We start from the raw sequence: 6,279 nt of genomic DNA, 5'->3' as shown, positions 1-6,279 counted from the left end.
GGTAGGTTCCTCGGAACCCGACCACCTCGAACGTCAGGGTCTCCCTTCGGAAGTTGGAGGGCGTCCCGAAGCAGACGGGGAGGTCGAGTCGCCCGAGGGGCTAGACGCGCTTCCCAGGGATGATCCCGTGGAAGGGCGCAGCGCCTGCTCGGACGGAGGATAGATCGACGCGCAGGAGCTTGAGGGTCTCGGCGTAGATGATGTTGAGGCAGCTGCCCCCATCCATCAGGACCTTGGTGAGCCTGACATTGCCGACCACGGGGTCGACGACGAGCGGGTATTTCCCCGGGCTCGGCACATGGTCGGGGTGGTCGGCCTGGTCGAAGGTGATGGGCTTGTCGGACCAGTCTAGGTAGACTGGCGCCGCCACCTTCACCGAGCAGACCTCCCGGCGCTCTTGCTTGCGATGCCGAGCCGAGGCATTCGCCGCATGCCCTCCGTAGATCATGAAGCAGTCGCGGACCTCGGGGAACTCTCCTGCTTGGTGATCTTCGTTCTTGTCGTCGTCGCGGGCCCTGCCACCCTCGGCGGGTGGCCCGGCCCTGTGGAAGTGACGCCGAAGCATAACGCACTCCTCGAGGGTGTGCTTGACGGACCCCTGATGGTAGGGGCACGGCTCCTTGAGCATCTTGTCGAAGAGGTTTGCACCTCCGGGGGGCTTCCGAGGGTTCTTGTACTCGGCGGCGGCGACAAGGTCCGCGTCAGCAGCGTCGCGCTTCGATTGCGACTTCTTCTTGCCTTTCTTCTTGGCGCCGCGTGGAGCAGACGCCTCGGGAGCCTCTTCCGATGGGCGGCCCTGGGGCTGCTTGTCCTTTCGGAAGATAGCCTCGACCGCCTCTTGGCCAGAGGCGAACTTGGTGGCGATGTCCATCAGCTCGCTCGCCCTGGTGGGGGTCTTGCGACCCAGCTTGCTCACCAGGTCGCGGCAAGTGGTGCCGGCGAGGAACGCGCCGATGACATCCGAGTCGGTGATGTTGGGCAGCTCGGTGCGCTGCCTCGAGAATCGCCGGATGTAGTCCCGGAGCGACTCCCCCGGCTGTTGCCGGCAGCTTCGAAGGTCCCAGGAATTCCCGGGGCGCACGTATGTGCCCTGGAAATTGCCAGCGAAGGCCTGGACCAAGTCGTCCCAGTTGGAGATCTGCCCCGGAGGCAGGTGCTCCAACCAGGCGCGGGCAGTGTCGGAGAGGAACAGGGGGAGGTTACGGATGATGAGGTTGTCGTCGTCCGTCCCACCCAGTTGGCAGGCAAGGCGGTAGTCCGCGAGCCACAGTTCCGGTCTCGTTTCCCCCGAGTACTTCGTGATAGTAGTCGGGGGTCGGAACCGGGTCGGGAATGGCGCCCGTCGGATGGCCCGGCTGAAGGCCTGCGGACCGGGTGGTTCGGACGAGGGACTCCGATCCTCCCCGCTGTCGTAGCGCCCCCCACGCCTGGGGTGGTAGCCTCGGCGCACCCTTTCGTCGAGGTGAGCCCGACGGTCGCGTCGATGGTGCTCGTTGCCGAGGTGGCCCGGGGCCGCAGGCGCGGTGTTGCGCGTGCGCCCGGTGTAGACCGAGGCTTCCCGCATGAATCGGGAAGTCGCGGCGTGAGGTTCCGAGGGATATCCTTGCCTTCGGGAGGCAGTGCTTTCGGCCCATCGGGCCGCAGCGCCTTCCAGGAGATTCTTGAGCTCTCCCTAGATTCGCCGACCCTCGGTGGTTGATGGCTCCGGCATCGCACGGAGGAGCATCGCTGCGGCTGCCAGGTTCTGACCAACCCCGCTGGATGCGGGCGGCGGCCTGACCCTGACATCGTTGGCGACGCGGTGCTGGAGACCTTGGGGCAGGTGACGTATTTCTCCGGCCAAGGGTTGGCCCGCCCATGCCTGTCCGACGTCCCGACGGATCGGCTCAAGCGCTCCCGTTCCCTCGTTGAGCCTGTCCTGCGCCTCGCGGACTTGCTCGAGTTGTGGGTCGTAACCCCCCGCCGGAGCGGGGACCACAGCTAGCTCCCGTGGGATGTCGGCGCGAGGCACCGGCCTAGGATGATCACCGTCCTCCGGCATGCCGAGATGGTTGCCTTCGGAGGGATCCCCTAGCTCGATGTGGAAACATTCGCGGCTTGGGCCGCAGCTCTCGTCGCCAAGGCTGCGGCTTCCGTCGGAACAGTCGGAGAGGCAGTAGTCACATGCGGTCATGAAGTCCCGCACGGCACTGGGGTTGCCAAGTCCGGAGAAATCCCAACAGATGCTGGGATCGTCATCTTCCTCGGACCCAGAGGGCCCGTAGGTCGAGACGTCCGTCAGCCGGTCCCAAGGCGACCGCATACGAAACCCCAGTGGGGTTGCACTCGCCTCAATGAGAGTGCCCGCCAAAACGAGGTCGTTTGGCGGGTTGAGGCCGAGTCGAAATGACGCAAGATGGGAGTTAGTTGGTACCTTTTGGTCGACGAGGAGCGACGTAGTCACATCGGGGACTGGTTGCACCGTCATCTCAGGTACGAGGGCGACGTCCTGCAGGCTTTCCGCGAGCGCGCCGGCGTCGTCTTCTGGCTCGGGGTCAGCGCGTCGCGGGGGGACGGCGCTTGCCTTCGTCTTGAACGCGACGTCGACGTCCGGCGTGCCCTCCGTCGGGGCGTCGGGGGCGTCGATTCGCTCGACGGCCAACGAAGCGCGGCCTCCCGCCTGGCCTTGATGGCCCCGCCTCCTCCTCCGTTGGCGGGGGAGAGAACGGATCGAGCTCGAATGTTGCTCTTCCACCACGCGGGGAAGATGTCGTCGATTCCGCCGCCGGCGGGCGGGTCGTCGGCCGCCATTGTCGTCGTCGCGCGGCGGTGGAAGAAGTATCATGTCGTAGCTGCCGTCGAAGGACATGAACTGAAGAGTCCCGAAACGAAGCACCGCCCCGGGCCGGAGAGGTTGCTGGAGACTGCCCATCTGGAGCTTGACGGGGAGCTGTTCGTCAGCACGCAGCAGGCCCCTACCTGGCGCGACTGTCGGCGTTTCGAGACAGGGGGGTCCCTAAGCCGACGAGTGAGTGTGCTGCGTGCCCCAGCCCAGATGGGTCGAGCGCGTGGGCGAGCGCGAAGGGGGGAGAGGCGAGGTGGCCGGAGTCGAGCGTGAGAGAGGTGGAAGTCCCGCGGCCTTCGTGTTCGTCCCGCGCCCAGGTCAGGTGCGCTTGCAGTAGGGGGGTTACAAGCGTCCACGCGGGTGAGGGAAGCGAGCGGCCCCAAGAGAGCGCCTGTCCCGTCCTCGGTCCCGCGCGGCCAACCTTCTCTAAGAAGGCCCTGGTCCTCCCTTTTATAGTCGTAAGGAGAGGATCCAGGTGTGCAATGGGGGATGTAGCAGAGTGCTACGTGTCTAGCGGAGAGAGAGCTAGCGCCCTAGGTACATGCCAATGTGGCAGCCGGAGAGGTCTTGGCACCTTGCTGGCGTGATGTCGTGGCTGTCGGAGGTGCGACGGATGTAACACCCTGAATTTGGGGGTATAAAATTTCTTTGCTCATATTCACAAATTCAGGTGTTACTTCCTTTTCTCATCCTTCCTAATTCTTTTCTCTCTCATTTCTATAGGAGCTAAGTGCTTATTTTACTTGTAATTGTAGTCTATTATGTTAAACCCTAGTGGAGTATGAATTGTTGCATCATGTTGAACCCTAGATTTCACTTTTGTTTGGTGCATAATTCTCAAAAGGTCTAATTTGAATTTGGGGCCCATTTGAATTTGAATCAAATAGAATAAATAAAAGAAAAGGGAGAAACAATTCAGAATAAAAGAAAAAGGTAAAGCAGCCCAACCCAGCTGCCCCCTCGGCCTTTCGGCCCAGCCGGCCCATCTCTCGCGCGCGCGCCTCCCTCCCCTCCTCTCTCTGCGCAGCGGGCCCGGCCTGTCGGCGCGGCCGCCTTCCGCGTACCCGCCCCTTTCTCTCTCTGTTCGCCCGGCCCCACCTGTCGGCACCCGCTTTCCCCGCGCGCGCTCGCTCCCTCGCTCTCTCTCTGCTCGCGGGCCCGGGCTGTCAGCCCCGTCTTCCTCGCGTAACCGCCGCCGAGCTGCTCGCGCCCGCCTTCCCCGCGCCCACGTCGCGCGTGGAACTCGCCCCACCTCGCCCCTGGCCACTTGAGCCCCGAACCCCACTCGCCCTCACCCTCTCCCCCCATTTGCGCCCAGTAGACTCTCTCTCCCCCTCGCTGCGCGCACGCAGAGCGCCACCGCCATAACCCCGCCGTCCCGCGCTCGGTTTCTCGTCGCCGGTGGAGCTCCGCCGCGCCCTTAGCCCCGGTGAGCTCCGCTCTGGCGTCCGCAACCCGGAACGCGCCTCAATTCCCTCTCCCCCTCCCTATTTCTCTCTGCCCGCGCTCACCCGTCGTCCGCCGTGCAGCCGCCACCGTCGACCCGGGTCCCCGTCGCGTCCCCGTCGCCGCCGAGGAGTCCCCGGAGCCCGCCTTGAGGTAACGGACCTCTCCCGCCCCTATCGCCCCTTGCTTTGCTCTCTGTTGCGCTTGATTGCTCGCCGGAGTAGAATAACCCCGCCGCCGAGCCGCCCCGCCGTGAACCGCCCCCCCTCCGGTGCCTCTGCCCCGACCCAGACCCTACCGGAGAACTCCCCGCGCCCTCCCCGACCTCCCCGACCACTCAGGTCACCCCAGAGCCCCGCCAATCGCCCGCGCCCCTCGTCTCCGGCGAGCCCTCCGCCGCGGGGACGAGCGCCGCCGCCCCAACTAGCCGTAGGGAAGACCCAGGCCGCCCATCCGATCTCCGCCGTTCAACCCAGATCGGGCGGCCCTGATTCAACCCGCCCGGACCTAATCCTGGCCGTCCGCCAGCGATCCAGCGGCCCAGGCCCACTACCCCCTCACCCCGTCTCTCTGCCCGCTAGGCCCCGCCTGTCAGCCCGCCCGCGCGCTCGCTCTGCCGTTTGGGCCCAGCCTGTCAGCCCGCCCCGCGCGCGCGCTGTCCGCCCGGCCCCGCCTGTCAGCCTGCCCGCGCCCCGCGCTGCCTGCCCGGCCCCGCCTGTCAGCCGCCCAGGCCGCCGCGCGCCCGCGCGCCCGCCCGCAGGATCTAATCCTGATCGTTCGCTTTAGATCTGACGGCTGTAGGCGCTCGATACCCCTTCGCCCGCGCTTTTCTTAAAGAGCCCCCCTGTTTTCTGGAAATTGCGCCCGCCGTCCCTGGTTTCTCGCAGTTAAGTCCCTGGCCCTTTTATTTAATTCAAAATAAGTCCTTAGGGTATAATTTTAACCCCTAAACTTGTAAAATTCATAACTTTGTCATATGAACTCCAAATTAGGTGCTTCAAATTGCAAAATGTTCATAATATTATTATCTATCTGTTTATGCAATGTTTCCCTGCTGTTTCCATGTATTAATTAATAGCTAATCACTAGGATAGGATTAAGACTATTGAAACCTTATTTAAGATAATTAGAAATGAGTAGACTTTAATAAAAGTTGGATTACTTAAGTTTGTGGACTTAAACACTTAAGTTTAGAAACTCAAACCAGATAATTATTTAATCCCACCACCAACTTAGACCTGATTAGTGGTTAGTGAATCACTTTGTATAGTCCTCTACCCCAGACCTAGGGAACCCAAGAGTGCCTATCCCTTTTCTTCTATGAACTTGTGACCCCTCTCTGCTGCATATGTTTGGTATATTGTTTTTGTTTGTTATTTTCCCAAGTGCATAGTGTGAATGATTGCTTTGCGTAGACACCGAGCAGTCTGTGTTTCCCGAGGCAGTTGCAGAGGAAGTCCCTGATCAGCAGTTTGGTGAAGGCAAGTGTCCTCTGTCCCATTATGTCCTATTCATTTATAACTTACTACCCCGCATTACTTTCCTGAAACCTGAGAATTGACTAGCTTTGCACTTTACTTTATCCTTGATGACCTTATGGGCTATTATGGTTAGCACTTTGCTACTGCTTTAACATAATCAATGAACATGATGTGGCTATTTATGATACTGTTATCCTGTTGATGTTGATGATCTTGTGATACTCTAGGGGGCTCAGGCTGTTTCCTGAGTACCTCTCCGTAAGGACTGGTTCGTTGAGAGACCACCCGGGATAACAGTGCAACCATGAGGGTGAAATGGGATGCCCTTAGCTGATTAATTGGATGAACTAGAGGTGTAGTTGCTTAGCCGTCGTGCCGTCAATGGGGTCCAGGCACAGTGCTTGCTCTGCCGAGGCTGAGTGCCGAGGTTCTTTCGTTTTGCTCTTTGTTAGTCACTCTCCTGCGGGGAGGGGTACTGTGTTTATCAAACTGGAGAAACCTAACGGGCAGCTATGATCTCTAGGGAAT

Source organism: Zea mays, chromosome 10 (genome assembly GCF_902167145.1).
Source record: "Zea mays cultivar B73 chromosome 10, Zm-B73-REFERENCE-NAM-5.0, whole genome shotgun sequence".
NCBI classification, from domain to species: Eukaryota; Viridiplantae; Streptophyta; class Magnoliopsida; order Poales; family Poaceae; genus Zea; species Zea mays.
This window is presented reverse-complemented; position numbering follows the sequence as displayed.